This window comes from Sapajus apella, unplaced genomic scaffold (assembly GCF_009761245.1).
Source record: "Sapajus apella isolate SASKATOON/1434 unplaced genomic scaffold, GSC_monkey_1.0 scaffold2, whole genome shotgun sequence".
Taxonomy (NCBI): Eukaryota; Metazoa; Chordata; class Mammalia; order Primates; family Cebidae; genus Sapajus; species Sapajus apella.
The window spans coordinates 5,442,295-5,457,592 of record NW_022436942.1 but is presented as its reverse complement, the minus strand read 5'-3'; the positions used below and the strand labels follow the sequence as shown (position 1 = coordinate 5,457,592).

General features: G+C 34.0%; 1 protein-coding gene across 17 annotated transcripts in view; it reads right to left on the bottom strand.

Annotated features, from left to right (window-relative positions):
• The window catches only part of SOX5 (SRY-box transcription factor 5), a 1,011,218-nt gene that overhangs the window by 131,360 nt on the left and 864,560 nt on the right, over window positions 1–15,298 (bottom strand). The gene's annotated exons all lie outside the window — the stretch shown is intronic.

Sequence of the window (15,298 nt, the reverse complement as noted above, 5' to 3'; positions counted from 1 at the left end):
AAGCAATTGAATCACTCTTCAGACCACAGGGTCTCTGTTTTGGTTGTCTTCTTTGGAATGCACTCTAATTTGCTGGTCCGACTCTCAGAGTATGGGGTTCACATTAGTTAATAAATAATCCATCACAATGGAATCACTATTTTCTTCAAACTGAATAGGAATTTCTAGAAATATAACCTAATGTAGCCATTTCTGCAGCTTTGTCACATTATTAACTAATGCAGAGATTTGTCATTAACTAAAATACATTTTTTTGAATAAGTATTTAAGCAAATCTCCCTGGTGAAAATGATTAGTGGTTAGTGTTTATTGATGGATGGATATATGGATGGGAATTTGAGATCATGTTTAAAATTTCTGACAGTTTATTTCCTCCATTAGTTTTCCCACACATTGAGCAGTTATTTGTAAAATATTTAAATACCTACTACGTGCAAGAAACTGAACTAGGCAGTAGGGATGCAATAGTGAACAAGAAAACCAAAATCCCGCATCTATGAAGCCTTGATTATAATAGGGATGATGGTGGTGAAAAAGTAAAAGAATACATAAAAATAATCACATATTTATTCAGTCACTAATCTTAACAGCACCTCTGAATTATCTCTCAGATCTGTTTTCTTGTTTTCCCACTGGAATTACACATTCATAGGGTTCTGATGATTCTTACAGTTCTCATCATTTCTCACTTTAAAAGCCCACCTTCAATTTCTCCTTTATTTAATCTTCCACAGTAAACCTCTGAGCTATTTCTGAGATTCTGGTTGGTGAGTGAGGGGGCCAGTGAGGACTGAGAGAGGGAGAACGGGAGGAGAGGGAGGGTGAAAGGGAAGGCAATGTGTGTGTGGTAGCGGAGGTGGCGAGAGAGGGAGGGAGAAGAGCAATATGTCAATGGTAGATCTGTTTTCAGCAATGACACCAAATTAGAAAGCATTATACAGAGAAAGATTTATTGGGTTTATTGTCAACTGGTTATCATTTGTATATAAAGCACATTTGTTATGGCAGTTTTTATCTAGGTAATTTATACTTTAATAGTTTATAATATTCTTTCAGATAAAATTTTTAGTATTTTAAGGAATAAATTGCAGTGAATTCTGGAGCTTTTATTAATCTGTGCATTCTAAACTTTTGTCTTTTATGGATTAAAAATGCATTCTGTTTTAGTATAATTTTAGTGTCTACATTTTTCAAGATCCACTTGTAAAGAGCGACATAGAAATTTAAAGCTGAGAAAGACCCTCGAGATTATCAGCAACAACATAATCATCATGATGATGAGGAAATAAGACCTAGCTTGGCCAAATAAATTGTTCAAGATCCCATATTTAGCTGAAAGCAAACTTAATATTGGAACTGCATCTCCTGGTCAATCTAGTGAGGGGAAGTAGAAGAGAAAGAAACTGAAAGAGGAACCACAAGGTGGAAAAAAAGGAAGTAAATGAAAAACCTAATTTCACAGTCCCAATGATGGGTTTTTATTAGCCTATCACAGAACAGACTGTAGAGTACTATACTATTCAGAGTCAGAATAAAGTTAACAGTGAAATAAATACAGTCCAAAATGTGTGGTTAATCTATGTGAGCAACTAAAAACACATCTCAAAATATCGTTGATCCTGATTATTTGTGGATTCTGCGTTTGCAAATTTGTCTATTGGCTAACATTTACTCATAACCAAAATTAATATTGCCATTTGCAGATGTGCACAAAACAGTTAAGAATTTCTTGGTAATTTATTGTTGTTGTTTAACAAGGTCCTAAGCATAATGCTTAGGTGCTGTCTAGTATTTATGAGGCAAGAGGGCTGTGGTGTGACTTATGGAGAAGAATATGTGTTAGATAAACCTTGTTCAGGCATGAGTTATCCTGCTGTTGACTCTGAATTCAATGTTAATGAATAAATAATAAATATGAAACAAGGTATTTTTAAGCAAAAACCCATACACAACAAAGTTGCGTATTGATTAGCTGATGAAAATGTAACCAGAAGCTCCCAAGAACCTAACTATACTCCTTTAGGAGCAATTGTTCAGCATTCACTAATTCAATGTTCATAGCAACTTTATAGAACATAATACATGCAAATAATGAGCAGTGACTGTATTATTCCTATATCTTAACTGATTTTCATTGCACTGCTGCTGAAATTTAGCCAACATTTGTGAGAAGAGGACACATGATATCAAAACAATATGTTTTCTGGGTAGATTCTAAAACTAATTTTTTATAGGATTAGTAATTCCTTCTATACATTTTCTAGTTTTGAATATTTCCAAATCCTAATCATTGTTAATTTCTTTTTTTTCACCAAATGTATGAAATTTTCTTTAAACCAGTAATTAAAGTTGAAAATGTGTGACATTTATAATTAAGTTTCACCAAAATACTTTGACATAAATTTTTAAAGATACAGAGCATGTTATTTACAGCTTAAATAACTCATAATACGCATAAGGGGCTACTGCCTATATTTTTAAAACTTAAACAAAAAATCCTGCCTTAATGCTTTTTATGTGTCTACCTCAAGATAGTACATAGTCTCTAAAATGTTATGAATCCAATATGAATCAACTATATTATACCATTTATAAACAAGTATATACCTATCAGTTACTCACAGTCAAATAGTTTATATTTTATGTAAATGTTCTATTGTTGAAACATTCAATTGCTTCAAGGCATTAATACATTAGGTAGATTCTTAAGATTATTCAATCTGTATTTCCTTACAAATCCCTATTTATTAATTTATTAATTCAATCAACATTTGCTAAGTAGAATATGCATTTATTAATTCAATCAACATTTGCTAAGTAGAATATTTGTGGTAACTAGGAATTAAAAGATGAATTCACAGACATGACTACTCTCTAGGACCTCTGAATCTTGTGGGGCAAATAATTATAATTTATTGCTGTTAATTCAATAATACAGACTTGTACAGGCAGTACAGAAGAGAGGCTCCTAACACAGCCAGGAGAAGTCACTAAAGGCTTCATGTAAGCAGGTGCAGCAGGTATAGGGCCTGAATAGGTAATGAGCAGGGAGAGAGACATAAGAAAAGGAAGAGGGGCAAGAAAAAAACATCATGTGAAGGAGACACTACCAGCAGTTAGGAATGGCAAAAAATATAAAGAAAGCAGTGGTGACAAGTCTGCCAGAATCAGTTTATGCATCAGGGTAAGAAACTAGAGACTTCCCCTGTAGGCTGTGGGGAATCACGGAGAGATTAAATTAGGGTCCACGGAATACTCTGGTGGATATGGAAAAGAGATTGGAAAGGCCTAGCGTAGAGACCAAGTAGGAAGTTAATACAGAGGAACAGATTATGAGGGTTTGATTAGCAGTAAAACTGTACTGGATGAATCGAAAAAAAAAAAAAGAAAGAAATGTTTTTAAAAATTGAAGTAATCATAGATGAAAAAAATGACAAAATCAAATATAATGTTTATTTGATGTCACTCTACTTATAGTGGTATCAAACAACTAAAAAAATCAAAGTAGTAGTGGTAATTTTTAAGGAAAAATGATGACCATGGTTTTAGACATGATGAAATGAAATGAAACGAGGTGAGGTGGCTGAATGATGTTGCATTGGAGCTATGTTTCCAGCAGATAGACACTCCAGTCTGAAGCTGAGGGAAGAGATCTTCAGAGGCCATGGTTTTGGGAGTCAAAAGTTAATGAGAATAAACTAGACAATCTAGAAAAGGTCTAAAGGGCAAAGACGGGAACAGCTTAAAATCATCTGGGTTCCAACAACAGTTGAACAAAAGATGAAGGAAAGGAGCCTATTAGCAAATAAAATTTAAGTTAGATAAAAATTAAGAAAATCATGAAGAGTATAGTATAACAAAAGCCAAGGGAATTTCAAGATTGAAGGAGTCAACTAATTGTAAAAAAAAAAAGCAGAAAGTATTCTAGAGAATTTCAAAAATAACGTCTCTTGGAATGATTAGAAGATGAATTTATAATAACATCACTTCTATTCGAACAGAGGGTAGAAATCATGTTGCAAAAGGTTGAGCAACAGGCAGAGCACAGGAGAAAGCAAACGCAGACTATTTTTCTACGTTGAAAGTGAAAGTTGATAAGAGGTGAGGAGAGACATTGATAGCAACTGCAGAAAGATGTAAAGAGAAAGGCTTTTTTTTTTTTTTTTTTTTTTTTTCAGGCAGCAGAGTTCTGAGTACATTTATTGCCTGAAGGGAGCAAATAGAAATGGAGAGTTTTAAATGTAGGTAGGAGAGAAAGTAACCAAAATTCCAGAGGAGGCTAGAAGACAAGGCAGAGGTGGAGGGATTCGTTTAGAATGGGAGTGGCATCTCATACTCTGGGCCCTGAGGAACGGAGCTATACAAATGGATGAAGGCAGATATGCTTTATGCGTAGGGAAATGGGAAGGTAAGGAAAATCAGTCCTGACAGAAGAAATTTTCTCAGTGATAAGGCAAGGTCATACCCAGAAAATTAGAGAGATTGGGATTGAGGAAGAGAACTGAAACAAGGATCCAGGAAGTTCTTGATGGTCATTGTGAGAAATGAAAGGAAAAGCAAACCACAGAAATTAAAGAGTAATAGAAAATGCCAAGACCTTAGGTGAGACCACATGAATTGTAATACTATCAGACCTCCCTTTTCTGTGACTTTTCTCGAAACGTGCCTAGTCACTCTGATTGGGGATCAGAGAAGATGAACTCCAGCATTCAAGGGAAGAGAAGGGGGGGACTGGAGGACTTCAGCAAAGACAGGTTATGAAGAAATAAAAATTGCTTTTGATCAACAATAGGCTTTGGGTTTAAAAACAGGATGAGAGGCCTGGAAGGCATCATCAGACTGGGAAAAATACAGGAATCAAAGAACCGGAAGAACTCCATGATCTCAAGGAACAGGACTTATGAGAGTAAGTTTGTATGAAAGCACAAACAGCACAAAGTTATGGTAGGAGATTTGTTTAAATTACATACACAAACGTTAACATGAAAGGCAGCTCTATGGTTTATGTCAGCACAATTACAAATAAACTGTAATATCTAAAACTTTTTCAAATGTTCCTCAAGAGTTTAGTCCAATGAGTGCTATAGTGTTCAAATACACATCATCCTTAGGGATCAGTTCACCTACAACTGAAATTCAGTCACCTTCAGTGGGGAGCATAGCAGCTGTTTAGAAGCACAAAGCAACACTACACAGCAGTTTCTGAGCAAATGAAGAATATAATATCCAAATGAGATTACAAGAGGGGTTTAGGTAGGCAGAATATAATTACCCAAACTGGAGTAACCAGGATAACAAAGATAACTTTCCACCATTAGTAAGAACAGACATGGGATCTTCAATGACCCCTAATAGCCTGATTTTTCATTTCATATATAAGAAAGTCAATTTTTCAGCTTATCCTACTCAATGCAATGGTCCTTAGAAAAAAATTAAAAATAAAGGAGTCAATTTATCTTCCAATTAATCTACCAGGAAGACTAAAGAAAATCTCATTGAGGAATATAGGCACATAAAAACATTGCTAAAATTGCAATCCCTGCCTCTCACTTCCCAACAGTCACACTGAAGTTGTGTCACCTCTAATTTCACTTGATTCAAGACAAAGACAAAGTAGCCATATTCTTTTAGAACAAAAATGAACAGCCATGTGGATTTTTTACATAGTACTCTTCTTCGGCAAAAAGCCACAGAACTTTTTTTAAAAATCGTTTCCAAGGATGAAAGTGACTTTGCCAAGCAAAGTGGCTTCAAAACAGGCCTCAAAAATACTAATAGAAAGACAGATGGTTCTACTAAGAGCTTGGCTGCCAAAGTGGAAAAAAAAAGTAAAAAACAACAACAAAAAAAAAGGAGTGATGCTATTGAAGCTGACTGCAAAGTTATCTGATGACTACAAATACTTTTGTCCCATTGCAAGTGCTAACTCTGCCTCCAGGGCTGATATAGCCAAAATACTAACTTCCCACATCCAATCCCCCTGTATTCCTACCCCTCCTAAATGAAACCTGTCAGTGCCAAGCCCCACAAAACAGCACAAGCATGCACTTGATTCTGACTGACTGCTCTGCAGAAGCAAAATATTGCATTGAAGAACTCCTATTTAAGAACAGGCCCACAAGGAAAATTGCTTTTCTTTTCAAAACTGCCTGTCACATTTTCTTTTTCTAATTCCCCTCCTCCTCCTCCTCCCCTGTCATCAAAGGGCCCCTGGGCCCTATGAGTTTATATGATACAAACTCGATTTGTATAAAGAAGGCAAGAAGCAGCACCACAGAGAGGTGAAGATAGTTTGCAAGGATAGAGAAATAATCCAGTCAAGACACAGTGCAATTTTCTTTCCAAACTACTACTACAGTAATACCTCCACTTTATTTCCTTCAGGGCAACTGTCATTTCTTTTTAACCAGATTGCTACTAGATATAATAGAAACTGAAATATTATATGGTCACTGACTCTTTCTTTCAATGGCTCATTTCACTACTGCATTTTTACTTTTGCATGATGTGTTTATTGTTGGCAATGTTACTAGGATACAACCACTTTCAGAGGATATAGAATTAAGACCTCTGTTACTTTAACACAATAAAATTTCATTCTTAATGCTACACGTTTGTCTTAAAAATTCTTACTGTCTAACCATAAACTTTATTTTCAAATCTGAAGCATCATGTTCTTACAAAGCATTAGTTCTTACTAATAGACATTAAATTCATACATAATTTTTTAAAATGACACTTATAAATGTTTAACAAAATACATTTGTTGACTTCAGGTATAATCTCTATATTAAAAATTGCTAATCATAGAAATTTAAGGGTAGCAAAAACATGGTGTAACATAAGAAAATAGTGAAAAGATATGGGAGAAACATAACTATTTCATTTGCCAAAAATAGTTTTGAGTTGAATAAATGAATTCAAATGATAATGATTAAAATATCTTAAATGATGCATTATTTAAGATTGGGTTATTATTCTAATATACAGCTATTTCTTAAAGTATTATTTTACACAGCTGTTGCTTGATCAAATCAAAATCTTTATTAAACAATTCTACTTGTTTCCTCAAACGTGTGTGACTATTTGTATTACTTACTGTGGTTCTTGACCGCAATACAGCAGGGTTCATTTGAGTGTGCATGCTTGACTGTTAATGTGAATAGAACCAAGCTTTGCAAATACTGCTAGTACAATCTCATTTTATATCATGTATTACTACATTAATTGTCATTTATAAGAAAATGAATGAGGAACATAAGATATAGTGACCAATATGAAATATAATGTAGTTTTCAATTATATTTCTTAGGTATCCATGATTAGAAAACAATAAAATTCACTATTAATTTCTAATTTATGCTTTGCCCAATGGTTTATATTATCAGTGATTTTTCCTTATGTAATGTAAAATTAATAAAAATCTCAATATTCTTATGTTGAATTTCAGTTCAACGTCAATTCCTTAAAAAAATTCCCAAAATTACCAAATGTTGGGAGGGATGAACAGGGGACACTGGTAATGGGGACCAGGTTTATTTTGGGAGTGATGAAATGTTCAGGATTTAGTGGTGATGCCAGCAAACCATTGTGAATATACTAAAAAGCACTAAATTGTATACTTTAAAAAAGGTATGTTTTATGGCATGTGAATTATATGTCAATTTAAAATACAACCAAAGCAAGCGAAAAAAATCTTACAAAAATATGTGACTTCACTAATACCTGAAGCAGGATTGAGTGTACTTTGAAATAGGCATCTCTTGAAATCATGTTTTCCATTTTTTTTTTTTTTTTTTTTTTTTGAGATGGAGTTTCACTCTGCCCCCAGGCTGGAGTGCAGAGGTGTGATCTCAGCTCACTGCAACCTCTGGCTCTCTGGTTCAAGTGATTCTCTTGCCTCAGCCTCTCGAGTAGCTGGGATTACAAGTGCATATCACCACATCTGGCTAATTTTTGTATTTTTAGTACAGATGGGGTTTCACCATGTTGGCCAGGTTGATCTCAAACTCCTGACCTCAAGTGGTCCACTTGCCTCAGCCTCCCAAAGTGCTGGAATTACAGGCATTGAGTCACCATGCCCAGCCAAAAAGGAATAATTTTTAAGAGCTAAAATTCTATTATGTCTTAAGAGATTTTTATACCAAGGGTGACATTTCGGCTGATTTTAATTTTCATCTTTATATTGTGTCTCATTTTGCTTTCTATTTTCTGCACAAAATATTTTTCAAAATTTCTATATATGTACATATTCCTTTAACAATCTGAAAATTGATCAGAAAAATTAAGATGCAATAGAATGTCATAGTACCTGGCATAAAATAAAAGGATATTTAACATAGTAATTGCCATTTGGTGTTATTTCCTAATGCATCCTATCCTGAGGATCTTAAATTGTTAGCTTTGCCTACTTTGGTAGAAAACAGAAAAAATTTGATATTTGACTGAAGAAAGATTGATAATAAAATGTAAATGTTTCACTCCAACAGACTAATTTTTATAAAAAGTATGTGATATTCACATTTACTTCAAAGTTTCTTAAAATCATTCCCAATTACCTTTATGTTAATTTGTTTATTTCTTGCTGATATTTCCCACACCACTAGTATGTATTCTGTGCAATGAACTTTCAATTGTAATTATCTTTTTAACATTTTTTCTATCTTACCTATGTGGGTTTACTCATCCTCAAAAGATTTACAATTCTTTCTGGCCAAGAGACCTTTTTTTCTTCTATCCAACCTCAGAGTGAACACTGCACAGTGTAGCTGAAAAACTTCACCTGACTTAGCCCAGAAATAAACCCAAGACTACAAGGTCAACTAATTTTCAACAAGGGCACCAAGAATATACAGTAAGGAAAGGATAATCTTTTCAACAAATGATGCTGAGAAAACTGGATAACTACATGCAAAAGATTGCAATGTGATCCTATGCCATACACTACACACAGAGAAAGTCAATGGAAAATGGATTAAATATCTAAATGTAAGACCTAAAACAATAAAACACCTAGTGGAAAAATACAGGGAAAAGCTTCTTGACACTGGCCTTAGCAATGATTTTTTAAAATATCACACCAAAAGCACAGGCAGCAAAAGCAAAAATAAACAACTGGACTACTTCAAACTAAAAAGTTCTGCATAGCAAAGGAAATAATCAACAAAATGAAAGGACAGCCTACGTATTGGGAGAAAGTATTTGTCAAGGATAGGGTTAATGTCTAAAACATATAAAGAACCCAACTAAAAATATGAACAAATGGCCTGAACAGACATTTTCCCAAAGAAAACATAAAAATGGCCAATAGGTATGGAAATACCTATCAATCATCTGGAAATGCAAATCAAAGCCACAATGAAATACCACTTCATATCTATTAGGATGGTGGCTATTATCAAAAAGACAGGAGATAAATGTTGGCAAGAGTGTAGAGAAAAGGGAACCCTGTATGCTGCTGGCAGGAATGTAAATTAGCACAGCCATTAATGCAGGGGTGGTGAAAATGGGGAGATGTAGGTCAAAGGGTACTAAATTGCAGTTATATAGGATGAACAAAGCTAGAGATCTAATGTACAGCATGAGAGCCATCATTAATAAAATTATATACTGAAAATTTGCTTAAAGAGTAGATTCTAGGTGCTCTTAACACACAAAAAAGTAATTATGTGAGGTGATGGACGTGTTAATTTACTTGACTGCAATAATCATTTCACTATGCATATGTACATCAAAATATCATGTGATATACCCTAAATATACACAAACAAAAACAAGCAAATGAATAACTGAATACTTTTTATCCATCAACCCCTAAAAAAGCTACACTTTATACTCAAGAACAACTTTTTCCTCAAAACCCGGCTTAAGTGTCTGTCTTTATGAAGTGTCTCTGTTTTATGAAGACTAACCAAACTCTTCAAGCAAAATAAATTCATGGAGTGCTCACTTGGTGCCAGGCATTTTTATTGTCTCTAGGGATGTTGCAACGAATAAGACAAGTGCTCCAGAATAAGTGAAGCTAGGGCAGAGAATAAGGAATGCTGGGGCAGAGGCTGCAAGTTTCAATGTGGAATCAATGAATCAGTGACATTTGAAGACATGGAGGAAGTCAGACAATAAGCCTCTGAACTCTGTCGTGTAATGAACTATGTAAAGTAATGCCTTGAACAATGGCACTTTTCTCTCCATTATCTGGAAGAGGAGATGCAGAAAAACCTAAGTTCACATTGTTCTTACTGTGTTAAATGATGTTTCCCTCTCCTGTATGTCCTCCATACAACTATCCCAGTAGGTCAACATTATTTGTGTCTGTCTCCACGGCTAAGCTGCCTGAAGGGTAAGGGCATAGCTAACTCACATTGGTATCCACAATACCTAGCTTAATGCCTCAAACATAATAAATGCTCAATATTTGTTAACTGAAGTGATTATTTAAAAAATATTCACTATTATAAAAGTCTATTTATGTTTTAACTTTAATTTCTTCTTATAGTAGTAACTAGATTATTAAAACATTCATATTATATAATGGATCTTAGGCTTTATTCCATTTTCATTCAGGATTCATGATTTTTCCTCAAAGAAATGCCTTCAACTATGGAAAATAATTGATTCCATATCCCCCCACCCATTCCATTCTGCTCGTCAGATTCTAGTTTCAGCTTTGATGATGCCAACAGTTAGGTTTTGTGTGTTCCATTAGATGCAGAGAAATAAAATCTTATGTGTCCTTAATGAAATAACCCAGGAACTGCCTTTACATGTTCTTTATGAAAAAAATACAAATCTTGATTACTCATATGAAATTAATGCAAGCTTATTAGAAAACTAGAAATAATTAGAAAATAAGTTGAAATGTGAGAGATTGTGTGCCAATAAACACATTTAAACTTTTTGCTATCTCAGTTACCAGCACAATGTAAAGCAACATAACTGGATCATATAGTAATACATGAAATACAGAGCTTTAGCTGCTGACATGATATTGCATATGTGAAAAAAATCCACAAAAACAAAACTAAAGCAAAACAAAACCTTTTTATTAAAAATTCATCAATACCTGCATCCTTAAACTCTGTGCTTTATTCTTATTTTGTTGCAGAAGGTAAATGTGATTATCCTGCTTATATTTCTTTTGTTCAAATTTCCCAGTGAGCAATTTTCATTTTTTAGTTAGCAGGTGCTAGACTGGTGTGAATGGCTAGTGATTGGGTATTTATTTGTTTGTAGCATGCAGAGTATACTGAGTCAGTAATGAAAAATGTTACATTGGTGGTAAGAAGCCCTTAGAGTAGCGTTCCTGCCAACAAAAACAAAGATAACATGTCAATATCACTTTCCCCAATTCAACTATATTAGGGCCAAGTTGATGTCTAATTCCATTCCTTAGGATGTGAAAAATCATGCTCTTTAAGTAATAATGGATGCTGTCTCACAGTATCTGATGGAACACAGCACTAAGATGCTTGTCTAACTATACTATAGCTAAGGACACACTAGCAGTTTGCCACTCACTAGAACACTTGTCACTGAAAATAAAACATGTGTGAAATTACCAAAAAGGCCATGGTAGATGTTTCTTGAGCTGAAAATGTGAAATATTTTTGTAATTGGACAACCCATTGAACATAGTGTCATTTATGTAATCATGAGATTTTTAATCTTCTAGTCAAGAAGAAATATTATACAATCTACCATTGTAAATATATCCAATAATAAGGAATAGCACATTACTTGCAAAAATCTGAGCAAAGTATGGCTAATTTTACTACTTTGCTAAATTTACTTTATACTTTTCAGCACAAAGCACTGTAACCTGCCTACACATAATGACAATATTTAAATAAAGATGAATTATGCAATACCATGGGTACCTAACTAAATCTATAGACTGCTTTCTTGATTAGAAATAGTTTTTCTCTGTCATCAAAATTGTGGCAATTCTAACTTTACATAGATGTTTTATGGGATGAAAAGAGATCATAGACAACATGAATTCTTTTCATCCACTTGCACTCTACCATAAGTACTTTGATGTGCGGTTGTTAATGTTAATATCTATTCTGTTTCCCTCAGCTTCTTTTATAATGCATTTTTTTCTATGTTGACCTTGGCACAATTCTATTTTTACTCTTCCAAACTCACAAAAACCCTATGAGATAAATATTTTCATCACCCCTATTTTATAGATAAAGAAACATAGGCAAGCCTAAAGTCAAATAGATAGCAAGTAAAAGAGCTGGAATTCAAATCCAGGCTAGCCTACCTACAAACTAGGCTTTTAATCACTATATTTTTACTTGAGCAAAGCACAAAATACTTATAAATAAATCTTACATATCAAAATAAATTATAAATTAATCTTAAACATCAAAATAAAGTATAACTTGTATAAAAAAATCAAAAATGGCAAAAACTTTGACACAGCACAAAAATAACTATTGCAGCATGTAAACTCTTTTAAAGTATGGCTAATGCTACAAAAGACTACTAAACATTAGCTATCCTAGGAATCTTTTCTATTATAATACAGTAGATGCTGGATGCATAATAACCAATGTACTTTTTTATACAGAGCCTCTAAGAAAGTTGGAAGTAGGAGGAAGAGAAAACCAGTAAATTGCAAGTAGTTTGGAAGAATGAGGTAAATGTCGGTAATGCCTAGAACCTAAGATGAATCCTTGAGTCCCTCCAAAACTCGGTCTCTCACACTAACCCAGGACATCAAATGGGATTCCCTTGGTGAAAGATTAAAGAGAAAATCTTGCAATTAAGGTGAGGATACCAGGATGTTTCTACAATGGCTTTGGTGGAATACCACGGCTGCTGCTGCTGCTGCTGCTGATTCTTTAACAAATATTTGTTAATTGCCTATGATGTATCAGATATATTTCTAGGTAGCTGAAATACTATAGTGAATAAAACAGAATAAAAGCCTTGATTTCATGAAGGCTACCTATCATTGGTATAAAATACTAATGACAATAATGTACTCAATCACACAGACTTTACCTAACTTAGATCTGAAGTTCAAACCAAAACTTCCTAAATGGTCAGTAAAAACCCAATCTACAAAATGAGAAATAAGTGTCTCCTTGAAACCTATTAGAAATAAGTGTTTCCTAGTGACTACTCGAAACTTGTAGAATAACCCAGTTCAGTATTTAAGCAGCATCAATTTAGATACTCCAATTTCTACAGATGAAGTTCAGCTAAACATTACTACATACTTTAAATTTAACAAATATTTAATACATGAGGAATAATTCAGCATGTGTAAAGTAAAATAAGGAAAACAGCAGATTTAGAGACCCAAAGATATCCAAGTAGTGAATAATCAGATAAAATATAAAATACTATGCTTAAAACATTTGCTTATAAAAAAGTTGGAACAAAAATTAGTAACAAGTAAAAAAAAAAACTATCAAAGAAGTTCAGAAAGATTTGAAAAATAATTGAAAAGAATTTTGAGAAATGAAAAATATAATAACAGGCTGGACATGGTGCTTATGCCTGCAATCCCAGGAGGCTGAGGCAAGCAGATCACTTGGGCTCAGGAGTCCAAGACCAACCTGGGCAACATAGTGACAACCCAACTCTGCTGAAAATACAAAAATTAGCCAGGCATGGTAGCATACATCTGTAAGCCCAGCTATTGGGGAGGCTGAGGCCAGAGAACACCTTGAACCCAGGAAGTGGAGGATGCAATGAGCCGAGATCATGCCACTTCACTCTAGCCTGGGTGACTGAGTAAGACCCTGTCTCAAAAAAGAAAAGAAAAAGAAAAATATACTAACAGAAATTTAAAAGTTATTGAACAGAGAGACACCAAATTAGACATAAGTGATGAGAAATGTCACTAACCATAAAAGAAATCCAAAGAAATGAACCAGATTTCAGTCCACAGAGGAACAAAGAAAAAAAATATGAAAGAGAGATTAAGTGTCATAGAGTCTAGAATAAGATGGTTTAACAAATGCCCAGTCAAAAATTTTTGGAGAATTTTTTTTTTTAAATGGAGAAAGGCAATATTCTAAAAATTAATGGCTGAGAACTTTTCTGAATTTGAGATATAGGCCCATAAATGTAATGGGTAAAATTTACATTTTACCAAGCAGAACAAATGAAAAGAAAAGATCACTTACTACTCTGCTATAAAGCTAAAGACAATGAAAGGCAAAGATAAACCTTAAAACAGCCAGCTAGACAGCCGGGCGCGGTGGCTCATGCCTGTAATCCCAGCACTTTGGGAGGCCAAGGTGGGTGGATCATCTGAGGTCAGGAGTTTGAGACCAGCCTGGCCAACATGGTGAAACCCCGTCTCTACTAAAAATGAAAAATTAGCCGGGTGTGGTGCCGCATGCCTGTAAACTCAGCTACTCGGGAGGCTGAGGCAGGAGAATTGCTTGAACCCGGGAGGTGGAGGTTTCAGTGAGCTGAGATTGCGCCATTGTACTCCAGCCTAGGCAACAGAGCGAGACTTCATCTCAAAAAAACAACAAAAAAAACAGCCACCTAGAAGTCATAAACCTAGGTATGGTAATTAGTTTAGCAATAAATTTCTTCAACAGTAGTATAAGAAGTCAATGGAAAGGAATAAAATAAAAAAACTGCCAACTTCAAAATATGTTTCCAGTAAACCCTTTGAAGAATAAATGTGAAAAAGGTTATTTTCCATAAAAGAGGCTATCACAAATTCCTTCACTAAAGGAATTTCTAAAAGATGTGTTTCAGAAACAAGAAAAGGGAGCCTAGAAGAAATAGGTAAGATGCAAATAGAATCGTGAGTGAAAAAATTGAACATGTAAGTAAATACAAATACACTTTGTATTAGCTAGTATCTAATATTTGAAGAAAAAGTGAGCTAAATTCAACAACATTAGCATGTAAAACAAGAGAGGAGTAGCCAAAGCTATGGAGTGTTATGGTTATTTTAAAATCAGAAGGAATAATACAGTATATAATTTTAGACTCTCTGAGTATAAGTAGCAATGTTAAATTTTCAAAGATAACTCATAAAAATAGAAATACAGTAGATATCAAACTGATAAATAGAAAATACAAAGAATACTAAAATTAATACATAAAAAGAAAATAGTCACAAAAGATGATACAGACAGAAAGTATGAATAAAATGACAGACCTGGGTTTAATTACAGTAACTATAAGTGGAGTAAGCTCATCAGTTAAAAAACAGAGAGCAACAGATTGAATGTTTTTAAAAATACAGCTATAGTTTACAAGAGATAACACTTAAATCATAATAAAAAAAGGTTGAAAAAGATGAAAAAAACAT